Consider the following 15,484-nt stretch of genomic DNA (forward strand, 5'->3'; position numbering starts at 1 on the left):
GATCGTTACAGATGTTATTGAAGAGGACTGTGACAAAAAATAAGAGCACGACAGCTCCAAAAGTCACTGCCGAACTAAATCACGTACTCATGAACCTACACTTTATTAGGCATTGTAAGGTATTGTGGTTTGGTGTTTCCATATTTTTGTCCACCCCCTGTGTGTTGTACAAAGTAGGGGCATGAGGAAATTATTAAATTATATCATAGTAGTGTAGACCTATACTCTTAGTGCATCTGATGATGCAGCGTTGAATTAGAGCACCTCTTGGCGGAATTCGTAACACAATAGCTGATTCCGGCTGCATTACCTTTCAACTTTACCATATTTCTCTGATAACTTTGTTTTAAATTTTAAGACATTTCCAGGGGCAGATATGGACTCTGACCACAATCTATTGGTTATGAACTGTAGATTAGAACTGAAGAAACTGCAAAAAGGTGGGAATTTAAGGAGATGGGACCTGGATAAACTGACTAAACCAGAGGTTGTACAGAGTTTCAGGAAGAGCATAAGGGAATAATTGACAAGAATGGGGAAAAGAAATACAGTAGAAGAAGAATGGGTAGCTTTGAGGGATGAAGTAGTGAAGGCAGCAGAGGATCAAGTAGGTAAAAAGACGAGGGCTAGTAGAAATCCTTGGGTGACACATGAAATACTGAAATTAATTGATGAAAGAAGAAAATACGAAAATGCAGTAAATGAAGCAGACAAAAAGGAATACAAACGTCTAAAAATGAGATCGACAGGAAGTGCAAAATGGTTAAGCAGCGATGGCTAGAGGACAAATGTAAAGCATGTAGAGGCTTATCTCACTAGGGGTAAGATAGATACTGCCTACAGGAAAATTAAAGAGACCTTTGGAGGAAAGAGAACCACTTGTATGAATATCAAGAGCTCAGATGGAAACTCAGTTCTAAGCAAAGAAGGGAAAGCAGAAAGGTGGAAGGAGTATATAGAGGGACTATACAAGGGCGATGTACTTGAGGGCAATGTTATAGAAAGGGAAGAGGATGTAGATGAAGATGAAATGGGAGATATGATACACTGAAAGACCTAAGTCGAAAAAAGGCCCCAGGAGTAGACAACATTCCATTAGAACTACTGACAGCCTTGGGAGAGCCAGTCCTGACAAAACTCTACCATCTGGTGAGCAAGATGTATGAGACAGGCGAAATACCCTCAGACTTCAAGAAGAATATAATAATTCCAATCCCAAAGAAAGCAGGTGTTGACAGATGTGAAAATTACCGAACTATCAGTTTAATAAGTCACAGCTGAAAATACTAACGCGAATTCTTTACAGACGAATGGAAAAACTGGTAGAAGCCGACCTCGGGGAAGATCAGTTTGGATTCCGTAGAAATATGGGAACACGTGAGGCAATACTGACCCTACGACTTATCTTAGAAGCTAGATTAAGAAAAGGCAAACCTACTTTTCCAGCATTTGTAGACTTGGAGAAAACTTTTGACAATGTTGGCTGGAACACTCTCTTTCAAATCCTAAAGGTGGCAGGGGTGAAATACAGGGAGCGAAAGGCTATTTACAATTTGTACAGAAAGCAGATGGCAGTTATAAGATTCGAGGGACATGAAAGGGAAGCAGTGGTTGAGAAGGGAGTGAGACAGGGTTGTAGCCTCTCCCCGATGTTATTCAATCTGTATATTGAGCAAGCAGTAATGGAAACAAAAGAAAAATTCGGAGTAGGTATTAAAATCCATGGGGAAGAAATAAAAACTTTGAGGTTTGCCGATGACATTGTAATTCTGTCAGACACAGCAACGGACTTCCAAGAGCAGTTGAACGGAATGGACAGTGTCTTGAAAGGAGGATATAAGATGAACATCAACAAAAGCAAAACGAGGATAATGGAATGTAGTCGAATTAAGTCAGGTGATGCTGCGGGAATTAGATTAGGAAATGAGACACTTAAAGTAGTAAAGGAGTTTTGCTATTTGGGGAGCAAAATAACTGATGATGGTCGAAGTAGAGAGGATATAAAATGTAGACTGGCAATGGCAAGGAAAGCGTTTCTGAAGAAGAGAAATTTGTTAACATCGAGTATAGATTTAAGTGTCAGGAAGTCGTTTCTGAAAGTATTTGTATGGAGTGTAGCCATGTATGGAAGTGAGACGTGGACGTTAAATAGTTTGGACAAGAAGAGAATAGAAGCTTTTGAAATGTGGTGCTACAGAAGAATGCTGAAGATTAGATGGGTAGATCACATAACTACTGAGGAGGTATTGAATAGGATTGGGGAGAAGAGGAGTTTGTGGCACAACTTGACAAGAAGAAGGGATCGGTTGGTAGGACATGTTTTGAGGCATCAAGGGATCACCAATTTAGCATTGGAGGGCAGCGTGGAGGGTAAAAATCGTAGAGGGAGACCAAGAGATCAATACACTAAGCAGATTCAGAAGGATGTAGGTTGCAGTAGGTACTGGGAGATGATGAAGCGTGCACAGGATAGAGTAGCATGGAGAGCTGCATCAAACCAATCTCAGGATTGAAGATCACAACAACATTCCATAAGGATCACCAGCCAGATATCGAGACGTTTCGTTTGTTTCAGAATTGCATGTAATTACTTAATTGGATTGCAGCCGGTCGCCTAGTAGATGAAACTGCCCGCAACTAGATACTGAATAAGGAAATAAAGGCTTGCATTGATAGAGAACGACAAGAAATCTGGAACAGGGCAGAAACATGGAAGAGAACTTACCAAGTATCAAGACTGTCACACTTCCTTCTGACCAAGGGAGCTATACACACCTGTCAGGACATCATGCATGTCTCAGCATGTCTCAGCTACTTACTGAAAACATAACAATGCACCTCAGACACTTTTGAATGTGGAGTCAGCGGCGCCCCGGACCACAGGGTGAAGCACAGAGTCCCTATGGCGGTCAGGGAGGCGAGTAGAGTGATCTAAAGCAAATTGAAATTTCAGAACTAAAAACGTAATTCTACTGTCGTGAGTTGATATAACATACAAGGTGTTTGAGATAAGTAATGAGACTGACAACACTGTATGCGATCTGACAACGCTGTGTTGTTCTACTTGTGTAGACCAGTGTGTACATCCCTTTCAGATGCTTAGTCCGAATTTCAGCCCCGTACTGCCATCACGTAATTATTGAGAGTGCCATCAGTGAAGATGTGTGAGAACAAATTCTTCCGCGACGGCACTGTCGCATGAAACAAACATTGTCGGACTTCTCGCCGCATCAGTTCAGGGTGAAACCTCGAGTTGTCAACGATTTCCACCATCATCGTCAGGTGCTACTGTGACCTCTGAAAAACGGAAACAAGCCTATGGGGAACATGTCTTATCAAGAGCACAAGTTTTTCGCTGGCACAAATCATTTGAACGCGTTGAAGAAGAACCTCGCTATGGGAGACTTTCAGCTTTAAAAACAGACGGAAACTTCGAATGTGTGCGTGCTCTTGTGATATCGGACTGATGTTTAACAATAAGGATAATACGTGAAGTGTTAAGCATTTTCATCGAACATCAGATTCTGACAGAAAGGTTTGTACCAAAATAGTACCCAAAAATCTCACAACTGAACAGAAGGACAATCGAAGAAACATCTGCGTTGATCTTCTTGAGAGGATTGCCAGTGACCGCAAATGGTTCAGTCGTGTGACTACGTGTGATGAACTCTGGCTTTTTGAATACGATCCTGAGACAAAGAGGCAAAGTGAGGAGTGGCACAATGAGACGTCTCCTCAACCGAAGAAAGCTCGAGTGAACAAATCAGAGATAAGAACGACGCTGATTTGCTTTTTTGAAAATAGCGTCTCATGCATATAAAGAATTTGTTCCTCCAGGACAAACTGTTATCCAAGTGTTCCACAAAGACGTCTTTCAAAGGCTTAGGAAAAGGATGAGGCGAGAGCGACCAGACATTGCAGATAAATGGACGCTGCACCGTGACAACGTTCCATGACACGGAAGGGTTAGTAAACACACAATGCTGGCCTCATAAATTAAATTTGGTTGGCAATGTGTGGGCTGTGGAACTTTGTGATTTGAACCATTGTATTTTGCAGGGAAAACACAAGCTAAACTTTTCCCTATTCCTGTCATCACCAGGTGGAACTCGTGGTTTGAAAGTGTCGAGTACCTTGGAGAATATCTCTGTGATATAGTGGAATTTGTTGAAACTGTTGAAGGTGAGAGTGTAGCCGTCAATTATTTTAGAGCTTTGACTTCTGCTGAATCAAAACAAAATTCAATGCCTAGCTATTTTGCTTGTTGAGCAGTGTTCAAAATGTTGCAATTTGCTGCTGACATTAGAGAGCTCCAGGATACCGTTAATTCATCTTCTGCAGTCTAAGCTTGGTGACCTTGCAAAGAGCTTTAAGTTACTAGAGGACGCATCGTTTTTTTTCCGAGACAACTTCAGAAAAGCTTCTTAAACTGCCAGAGCATATGCAAGTACAGTTAACATCACTCTTCCAGTCTGTAGGTAGAGCAAGTCTTATAAAACTGAACCACTTGATGGAGTGTGATACAGTAAAAATTGTCATTTCTTCTATAGGTAAATTGTTTGATCCGAGAAACATAATAAAAGGCAGTTTAGACAGTGCTGAAATCTCTCAGCTGATAAAGAAAATTCCCATTCTACACGAACTTCCAACGTCAGAATTTCTTATACCATACACATTGTTTAGGGTATTAGTAATTAGTTCTTGTAGAGAAGGTAAAGATGTTGATGTCAATGGTATTCTTCTTTCCCTGAAAACAGAGTACGGACTTTTTGTGGAAGCTGCAGTGAAGACTTTGTGGATCCCAGCCAGTAATGTTGATAGTGAGGGATCATTTTCTAGATATTGCAATGTAATGTCTGACAGGAGAACAGCTCTGACCCCCAGTAATATGGAAGTCATGGTATCCTTGTCTTTCTCAGACTGACTTGTGTGTTGTGTACATAGACTAGGACAGGGCAAATGTTTTCCAAACTTTCATGATTTGGTATTTGTGTTAATAAGATTCATAATTTTTATGCTTTTTCAATTTATGTAAAATAAAAGATTTTTCACTGCAAATGTGCCATTAATGTATTTCCTTTACCTTTTACTGCTGAAAAGTGGAAATAAAATTTAGCGAAATTATTGACGAAATAGAAAAAAAATAACTTTTTCAAAATGACGAAATCGGGCAAAAATTTTCACGACAAACAGGTGCTTCTATCTACGAGTCAGGCGGCGAGTACACATAGCAGCAAAACTCGCAGCAGCTGAAGAAAATGGCTGGGACGGTCGCCAGAGTATTGTGCCCAAAATGGAAACAAAAGTTCGGCAGAAAACCAGTAAGCAGAGCATTAACCAGTACCACGTTCTGAAGTGACACAGCATTCATTAGTGCAGTAACTCCATAAAACACGCATCGACTGTGAAGTGATACTCCTGTTGGAAACTAAGTTATTAGTTTTATGACACCCGACATGTATAATCATTTTGAAGTTGTGCTGGTCCTAACATGTACGAGTGTTACGAAGTGCTAAATTTATCAGGAGCTATGTATATCGGTATTAAGTACACAGTGATTGATTTTAATATCCAAGTAACATCACTGGTTAGTCCGTGTGTGAGCAACTAGTAATACTAACAAATAACTAACATTCCGTGTTTTTCTCGGCGTGATTGGTTTATGGAGTGCTTCCGGAGTTATGCTGATGTCTTGTTCCTTTCTTATCGTCTGGAGACCTGAAACCAAACGTTTAAAGAAAGAGTTGGTAAACTAATACTTCGCCGGCCGCGGTGGCCGAGCGGTTCTAGGCGCTTCATTCTGGAACCGCGCGACTGCTACGGTCTCAGGTTCGAATCCTGCCTCGGGCATGGATGTGTGTAATGTCCTTAGGTTAGTTATGTTTAAGTAGTTCTAAGTTCTAGGGGACTGATAACCTCCGATGTTAAGTCCCACAGTGCTCAGAGCCATTTGAACCATTTAAACTGATATTTCAGTTTTTAGCAACACTAAAAGCCATCAATATGCAAATAAAATTTTATCATTCAATGACATATATATTTTTTGGAGAATCACCTACGACCAGCTTTGCGAAAGAAGCGATGACACTTTCTGCGCAGCCCACCCATCATTTTGCACGACAATGTGCGGGCGCATATAGCGCAAGTTGTGGCTGCTCTGTTCGGTCGATGGGACTGGGAAGTACTGTACCATCCACCATACTCCCCGGACTAAGTTCTTGTGACTTTGATTTGATTCCGAAGGTGAAGGAACCACTTCGTGGCATTCGTTTCAGAACTGTTCCATAGATTCGACAGGCAGTAGACCGCTATCAACAGAACAGGCTGTATTAATGCCACATCGCTGGCAACGGGTTCTACACTACGCTGGTGACTACTCTGAAAGACAGTAACAGGTGCAAGCGTGTAACTCTTTTGTATCGGTTGTGAATAAATAGTTGCCATTGTTTAACTTCCAACCCTCGTATTTGTAATCGACGGCGAGAGAGATAGGTGACGCAGTTTTCAATGTGAACCTAAGCAATCAGTTTGAAAATAGACGATTCCAGCATGTGAACAACGCAAAAAACTCAGTAAAGTCTTGTCTGTACAAGTCAAGCACTTATCCTCTGCAACTGTATGACAAATTGAAAATTAAACGGTAACATCAGTAACTAAAGAGCTCTTCACTGTTTATCAATGTCAATTGCAACGTTGAAACAAGCACTGCAAATTTTTTTTAAATAATACGGTTTTATATATGACGGAACAATCATGTTTTGCTATTGAAAGATATCCAGCAGTATCTAAATTATGAAAACACCCAAATAGCTAATAAACCACCAATCGATTTAGCAGCTAACGATACTCCAAGATATTAATTGAATTTTCTTAAGCAATATGAGAAGAAAATACTTTGTTTCTGTGCCAGCTCAACTCAGCATGACACTTCGCAGTTGGCACCAGTTTACAAAGTGTCTTCTTCATAGACAGGAGAAGAAATTCCAGCAGCACCGGCGTGTAATCGACAACCAACAGAGATTCGTGGAGCCGCTGTCACTGTGAAACTAAAAAATTTAACAATACATGATGAAAGCATGTGAACATCGTCAAAAAGTTATGAAGTCTGCCTCCACAAGTCAAGCGCCTCACCTTTGAAGCTGCGTGAAAAATTAAAACAGTGGGCTTTTTCACTTGGTATGCCGTTACCAGTTACATGTTCGGAAATCACATCACACTCCACCACATACTTCAATTTGCCAGTATTTCTCCACATCATTCAAAATCATTTAAATACGATATTCTAACTGCAGATGCTTCCATATGATAAATAAATAGGCCACAGTAAGTAAGTGTGATTCACCTCTTCCGGGTACGATGCACCTCGGCGCTGAATCTGGGCTTTCACTTCGTTCAAAATTTTTAAAGTTCCACAAGAACATTAAAACGTTTCTTTAGTTCTACTTGAAAGACAAACTGAAGCTTATTTTACCCAACTACACAGAGACCTTATTCATATCGATACTTGAACCACTCGAGAGAATTGCTAGGCAACGGAGTACGACGTTTCAGGAGACAAAGCATTGTTGTTAGAATGGCCTGAGATCAACGTTCAAAAGTGCTTTTCACTTCTTAGCAACGTCGAGCAATGGCTAAACGAACACTGCACTAAAATCTTAAGTAATTGACATGTAAATACGACGAAATAAACACGTTTGGCGATTGAAAGATATCCAGTAGCATCTAACTGATGAATACATCCAAATTGCTTATAACCTGCCAGTGGATTTAACAGTTAACGATACCCCATTATATTAATTCAACTTGCTTAAGCCATTCAACATGATTCTCCGCAGTTGGCATCAATTTCCAAAGTGTCGCCGGCCGCTGTGGTCGAGCGGTTCTAGGCGCTACAGTCCGGAACCACGCGGCTGCTACGGTCGCAGGTTCGAATCCTGCCTCGGACATGGATGTGTGTGATGTCCTTAGGTTAGTTAGGTTTAAGTAGTTCTAAATTTAGGGGACTGATGACCTCAATGTTAAGTCCCATACTGCTTAGAGCCATTTGAACCATTTTTTAATCCAAAGTGTCACTTTATTCACAGAAGGAAGGAAAATTCCAACAGCACCACCATAGAATGATCACACACAGTACGTATGTGTAATCGACAAGCGAAAAAGATCGGTGGCTCCGTTCTTATTTTGAAAATAAGCAATCGGCTTGAGAATACGCGAGGAAAGCGCGTGAGCACTGTTAAAAACTATGCAAAGAGGTCTGCCTCTACAACTCAGTTGTTAGTAACTACGTTTTCCAAAATCACACCACACTCAAACACACATATCAATTTACCAATACTTCTCCAATATACATACACTTATTGAACACAATTGCATGACTTTTTTTAGGAAACCTATTTCACAGAAAAAAGTATCTTGGAGTAGAGTCTGACGTACAAAATACTATTAATAGATTGTACATAGAAATTTTGATTTAATTTTGATTTGTTCAATAGAAGCTGTTGCCAACAAAAATGTTGATTATTAAAAGTTCGGGTCAGTTCTAGTGTCCGATTCCACTCGTCGGCTTTGAGCAATAACGTGATACCTAAGGCAGAGACGCTACATAGATGCAGTCTTTGAAAGCTACTGATCATATTCGTAAACAAACGAATGTAGCATACGATAAAATTACAAACACAATTCACGTGATTAATTACTTGGCCACAAATTATACCGACAAGAATTAAAGGTAACGAATAGAAATAAGAACGCAAAAAGAGAGATATACATGCCTGAAATAAATTATTATCGTAATTTATACAAGTATGAAAAGTATAGGGAACTTTTAAACCCAGTACAGCATAGCTCATCGTAAAGTCATAATATTAAGAATCAGTGTTAACTTTTAGTACTAATTGTTAAAGCTAACGGGACGAGTACACAAGTATCGAAAATTGACAAAAAGTAAGTCTAACAAACACTGGAATCGGTAATTGGAACTGACCTATATAGGTTAATTCTACTTACCGAGTCCAACTATTCCACGGTTCATTATTTAGATCTTTTAATAACAAGTGTCTGCACTAAAGTGTTACAGAATTTCTACATATGGTATTACTATCTTAATTACTGTGAAAAAAGAAAAAAAATGGATTCTGTACCCACAATGTTTATTAGTTTTTCGTAGTAATTCTGAGATCAATAAGAAATCTAGAAACCCTACAAAAACATAGTCCACAGATTTACTGCAAATATGTCCAAAATTATGAACCATCCAGCTAGAACTGACCTCCTATATAGGTTAATTCTACTTACCGAGTCCAACTATTCCACGGTTCATTATTTACATCTTTTAATAACAAGTGCGTGCACTAAAGTGTTACAGAATTTCTACATACGGTATTACTATCTTAATTACTATGAAAAAAGAAAAAAATGGATTCTGTACCCACAATGTTTATTAGTTTTTCGTAGTAGATCTGAGATCAGTAAAAAAATCTAGAAATCCTACAAAAACATAGTCCACAGATTTACTGCAAAAATGTCCAAAATTATGAACCATCCAGCTAGAACTGACCTCCTGTATAGGTCAATTCTAGTTACCGATTCCAGCCATTCGATGCTTCATTAATTACATCGTTTCTTCAGCACGTGTGTACACTGAAACGTAGGCTTATATGATTTCTGCATTTTAATTGCTCTCTGAACTACTGCAAAAAAGTTGGTAATATTGGAATTGGTAACTAGAATTGACCTATGTATTAGGTCAGTTCTAGTTAACGATGCCAATTTTTTTTTTGTACACCGCAGTAGTTGTAGAGAGCAGTTAGAAATGTACAGAAGGTATTACGTTGCAGTGCGTACAACCGCAAAAACAATTGACATGTAAATTATGGAGCGGTTGGAATCTATAACGGGTATTTACCTACAGATGTTAATTCTAGTTATCGATTCAAATGTTCTTCATTTTTTGTAGATACTCGTTTATCACGTACTCGCTTTTCTTATAGAATTTAGTGTGTCGCTTCTCCACATTTTATGCTACTGTTTCGTATATGTTGTAATTCATTTAATCTTCCCGTTTTTCTGATACATTCTGGATTCTCCTAACCCAAAACTCCCATTTCCCTGTGCTTCTCCCGTTAGATTCAATAATATTAACGCTGTTTTATAACAGTATGACTTCATCATGTGCTTTACTGTAATGCAATAAAAGGTTCTCTGTGATTTTCTAGTCGCGTAAATTACGAGAATACTTCTAACCAGACATGAAAATTTGTTCTTAATTATTTTCGTTATCCTCAGTTCGTTTCGATATAATTAATGGCTAAGTAAGTAACTGCGTCAATGCGACATCCGTTGCTTTCATGTGTTGTTGTTGTTGTGGTCTTCAGTCCTGAGACTGATTTGATGCAGCTCTCCATGCTACTCTATCCTGTGCAAGCTTCTTCATCTGACAGTACCTACTGCAACCTACATCCTTCTGAATCTGCTTGGTGTATTCATCTCTTGGTCTCCCTCTACGATTTTTACCTTCCACGCTGCCCTCCAATGCTAAATTGGTGATCCCTTGATGCCTCAGAACATGTCCCACCAACCGATCCCTTCTTCTAGTCAAGTTGTGCCACAAACTTCTCTTCTCCCCAATCCTGCTCAACACCTCCTCATTAGTTATGTGATCTACCCATCTAATCTTCAGAATTCTTCTGTAGCACCACATTTCGAAAGCTTCTATTCTCTTCTTGTCTAAACTATTTATCGTCCACGTTTCACTTCCATACATGGCTACACTCCATACAAATACTTTCAGAAACGACTTCCTAACACTTAAATCAATACTCGATGTTAACAAATTTCTCTTCTTCAGAAAAGCTTTCCTTCCCATTGCCAGTCTACATTTTATATCCTCTCTACTTCGACCAACATCAGTTATTTTTCTCCCTAAATAGCAAAACTCCTTTACTACTTTAAGTGTCTCATTTCCTAATCTAATACCTTCAACATCACCCGACTTAATTCGACTACATTCCATTATCCTCGTTTTGCTTTTGTTGATGTTCATCTTATATCCTCCTTTCAAGACACTATCCATTCCGTTCAACTGTTCTTCCAAGTCCTTTGGTGTCTCTGACAGAATTACAATGTCATCGGCGAACCTCAAAGCTTTTATTTCTTCTTCGTCGATTTTAATAATACTCCGAATTTTTCTTTTGTTTCCTTCACTGCTTGCTCAATATACAGATTAAATAACATCGGGGAGAGGCTACAACCCTGCTGTCTCACTCCCTTCCCAACCACTGCTTCCCTTTCATGCCCCTCAACTCTTATAACTGCCATTTGGTTTCTATACAAATTGTAAACAGCCTTTCGCTCCATATATTTCACCCCTGCCACCTTCAGAATCTGAAAGAGAGTATTCCAGTCAACATTGTCAAAAGCTTTCTCTAAGTCTACAAATGCTAGAAAAGTAGGTTTGCATTTCCTTAATCTAGCTTCTAAGATATGCCGTAGGGTCAGTATTACCTCACGTGTTCCAATATTTCTACGGAACCCAAACTGATCTTCCCCGAGGTCGGCTTCAACTAGTTTTTCCATTCGTCTGTAAAGAATTCGCGTTAGTATTTTGCAGCCGTGACTTATTAAACTGATAGTTCGGTAACTTTCACATCTATCAACACCTGCTTTCTTTGGGATTGGGATTATTATCTTCTTCTTTAAGTCTGAGGGTATTTCGCCTGTCTCATACATCTTCCTCGCCAGATGGTAGAGTTTTGTCAGGACTGGCTCTCCCAAGGCCGTCAGTAGTTCTAATGGAATGTTGTCTACTCCCGGGGCCTTGTTTCGACTCAGGTCTTTCAGTGCTCTGTCGAGCTCCTCACGCAGTATCATATCTCCCATTTCATCTTCATCTACATCCTCTTCCATTTCCATAATATCGTCAAGTACATCGCCCTTGTATAGACCCTCTATATACTCCTTCCACCTTTCTGCTTTCCCTTCTTTGCTTAGAACTGGGTTTCCATCTGAGCTCTTGATATTCATACAAGTGGTTCTCTTTTCTCCAAAGGTCTCTTTAATTTTCCTGTAGGCAGTATCTATCTTACCCCTAGTTAGATAAGCCTCCACATCCTTACATTTGTCCTCTAGCCATCCCTGCTTAGCCGTTTTGCACTTCCTGTCGATCTCATTTTTGAGACGTTTGTATTCCTTTTTTCCTGCTTCATTTACTGCATTTTTTTGTTTTCTCCTTTCATCAATTAAATTCAGTATTTCATCTGTCACCCAAGGATTTCTACTAGCCCTCGTCTTTTTACCTACTTGATCCTCTGCTGCCTTCACTACTTCATCCCTCAAAGCTACCCATTCTTCTTCTACCGTATTTCTTTCCCCCATTCCTGCCATTTCTTCCCTTACGCTCTCCCTGAAACTCTGTACAACATTTGGTTTAGTCAGTTTATCCAGGTCCCATCTCCTTAAATTCCCACCTTCTTGCGGTTTCTTCAGTTTTAATCTACATTTCATAACCAATAGATTGTGGTCAGAGTCCACATCTGGCCCTGGAAATGTCTTACAATTTAAAAACCTAGTTCCTAAATCTCTGTCTTACTATTATATATAATCTATCTGATACCTTTTAGTATTTCCAGGGTTCTTCCCTGTATACAACCTTTTTTCGTGATTCTTGAACCAAGTGTTAGCTATGATTAAGTTATGCTCTGTATAAAATTCTACCAGGCGGCTTCCTCTTTCATTTCTTACCCCCAATCCATATTCACCTACTACGTTTCCTTCTCTCCCTTTTCCTACTGACGAATTCTAGTCACCCATGACTATTAAATTTTCGTCTCCCTTCACTATCTGAATAATTTCTTTTATTTCATCATACATTTCTTCAATTTCTTCGTCATGTGCAGAGCTAGTTGGCATCTTGGCCACAATAGTACGTTCACTATGCTGTTTGTAGTAGCTTATCCGCATTCAAAATGGTTCAAATGGCTCACTATGCTGTTTGTAGTAGCTTACCCGCATTCAAAATGGTTCAAATGGCTCTGAGCACTATTGGTCTTAACATCTATGGTCATCAGTCCCATAGAACTTGGAACTACTTAAACCTAACCAACCTAAGGACATCACACAACAACCAGTCATCACGAGGCAGAGAAAATCCCTGACCGCGCCGGGAATCGAACCCGAGATCCCCGCATTCCTATTTTTATTATTCATTATTAAACCTACTCCTGCATTACCCCTATTTGACTTTGTATTTATAACCCTGTATTGCTTTCATAGATTGCCTATACGTAGCGTCTTTGCCTTACTTATGACGTCAATGCTCAAAGTGGTGTGTAAGTCTAGGGACCGATGACCTAAGCGGTTTGGTCCCTTAGGTATTCGCACTCATTTGAAATTTTTTTTCTGTCAACATAGTGGCACTAAATACAGACTAGCTGATGCAGCCAGATTGTGAGTGTTGCCGGATATACGTAAATTTACAGATTGTTGCAAAATGGCAGAACCATGCAACAGAGAGTTAAAAGCTTATACGATATTCTATACTACAGATGATCCCATTCGGCACATAAACAGCTGAGAGTAAGTCAATATGGCTCATACTTATACCTATTGTGGATGTGATAGACCTCGCCTCTGAAACTAGGCGTCGCTTCGTTCAAAACTTTTAAAGCGCCCCAAGAACTTTAGAACGTTTCGTTTGTTGTACCCGAAACACAAAACCCAACGCTACAGTAATTGAATGAAAACTGAAACTTCTTTTCCCAGGCACACAGAGAACGTACTCGTATTGACACGTCAAGTACTAGAGAGAAAACATAAGTTATTGCTAGGCAACGGAGCATGACGCTTCAGGCGACACGGCATTGTTGTTAGAAGGGCTTAAGATCGACATCAAACGCAACGCCAATAACTACAGAGCTCATCACAACATAGGAACGTCTACAACAATGGTTAAATAAGCACTTCAGTATAAATAAAATACATGTATGTTGCCTGCGCTTTTTTAGAACGCGGTATCGAAGCGTAACGGCGTTCTTCAACAGTTCTCTGGTGTCGTACGCTCGTGCCTTCAGTCGCACATTCGCGTCGTATGTGATAACAAGCGCAAAAACTGATTCCTTGAGCGCAGTGAATTTATACCTTGGTTCGACGTGCGTTTGTGTGATACCGCTAAGTTTCTACAAATTAAAACATTGCATTTTGCAGATAATCGTAGAACATTTGATAACGCTTCAGTTTTTATAGTATTAAAATGCTTAAATAGGTTATGGACGGAAGGATGGGGGTGGAGAGAGGGAGCAGGGAAGCAGGGCACCGTCGGATGGGACGAATTCAAGCAGCCCACTGAAAAACATTTATAGAAACTGTGGTGTCACCGCCAGACACCACACTTGCTAGGTGGTAGCCTTTAAATCGGCCGCGGTCCGTTAGTATACGTCGGACCCGCGTGTCGCCACCGTCAGTGATTGCAGACCGAGCGCCGCCACACGGCAGGTCTAGAGAGACTGACTAGCACTCGCCCCAGTTGTACAGCCGACTTTGCTAGTGATGCTACACTGCCCAATACGCTCTCATTTGCCGAGACGATAGTTAGCATAGCCTTCAGCTACGTCATTTGCTACGACCTAGCAAGGCGCCATAGCATTTGATATTTATCTTGAAGCATGTACAGTCAAGAGCGATGTACACCAATTATGGATTAAAGTTAAGTATTCTACCAGCTACGTACCTTTTTTATTAGACTCAACTCCTATAACTGTTCCAGACCTCACGCCAGTCAGCGTGAGCTTAAAAGCGTGCATTTCGGCCTCCTCTAGCAACGCGGTGGTGGCTCTTCTGCCAACACTTCAGAAACGAACTATAGAATGCACTGTCATCACATACCACTTCCTCTTTCCATAAACCTTTTCCATCCTTCCGTATCGGACCTGGTTTTCATAATTAAGTGCCGGCCGGTGTGGCCGAGCGGTTCTAGGCGCTACAGTCTGGAACCGCGCGACCGCTACGGTCGCAGGTTTGAATCCTGCCTCGGGAATGGATGTGAGTGATGTCCTTAGGTTAGTTAGGTTTAAGTAGTTCTAAGTTCTAGGGGACTGATGACCTCAGAAGTTAAGTCCCATAGTGCTCAGAGCCATTTCGTAATTAAGTACCGCCCGGCTGAATAGATTCGGCGATATTTTGCCATTTGAGCTATTAATGATAGAATTTTGAGCATTGTTTTTAAAGAAATGCAAACATTACCGATATTTTTGTTGATTGACGCGATTTTTGGGTGACACAAACCCAGGTGTACTTTTATGCACTGATTTTAATATATTCGTAATGATGTTCACTGCTCCGTTGCCTCGTGAAATACTGAAGCATTGCAACCCCGAAGTTCCACCAGCCCCCCTATAGCGGCTCAAGTGCTATATTATTATAATATGCGGACGTTATTTTTAACTTACCAAATGCTAATGGTCGAATTAAAATCGGTTTTCCTTTTCTTTTT

The sequence above is a fragment of the Schistocerca americana genome, chromosome 5 (assembly GCF_021461395.2).
Source record: "Schistocerca americana isolate TAMUIC-IGC-003095 chromosome 5, iqSchAmer2.1, whole genome shotgun sequence".
Lineage (NCBI taxonomy): Eukaryota > Metazoa > Arthropoda > Insecta > Orthoptera > Acrididae > Schistocerca > Schistocerca americana.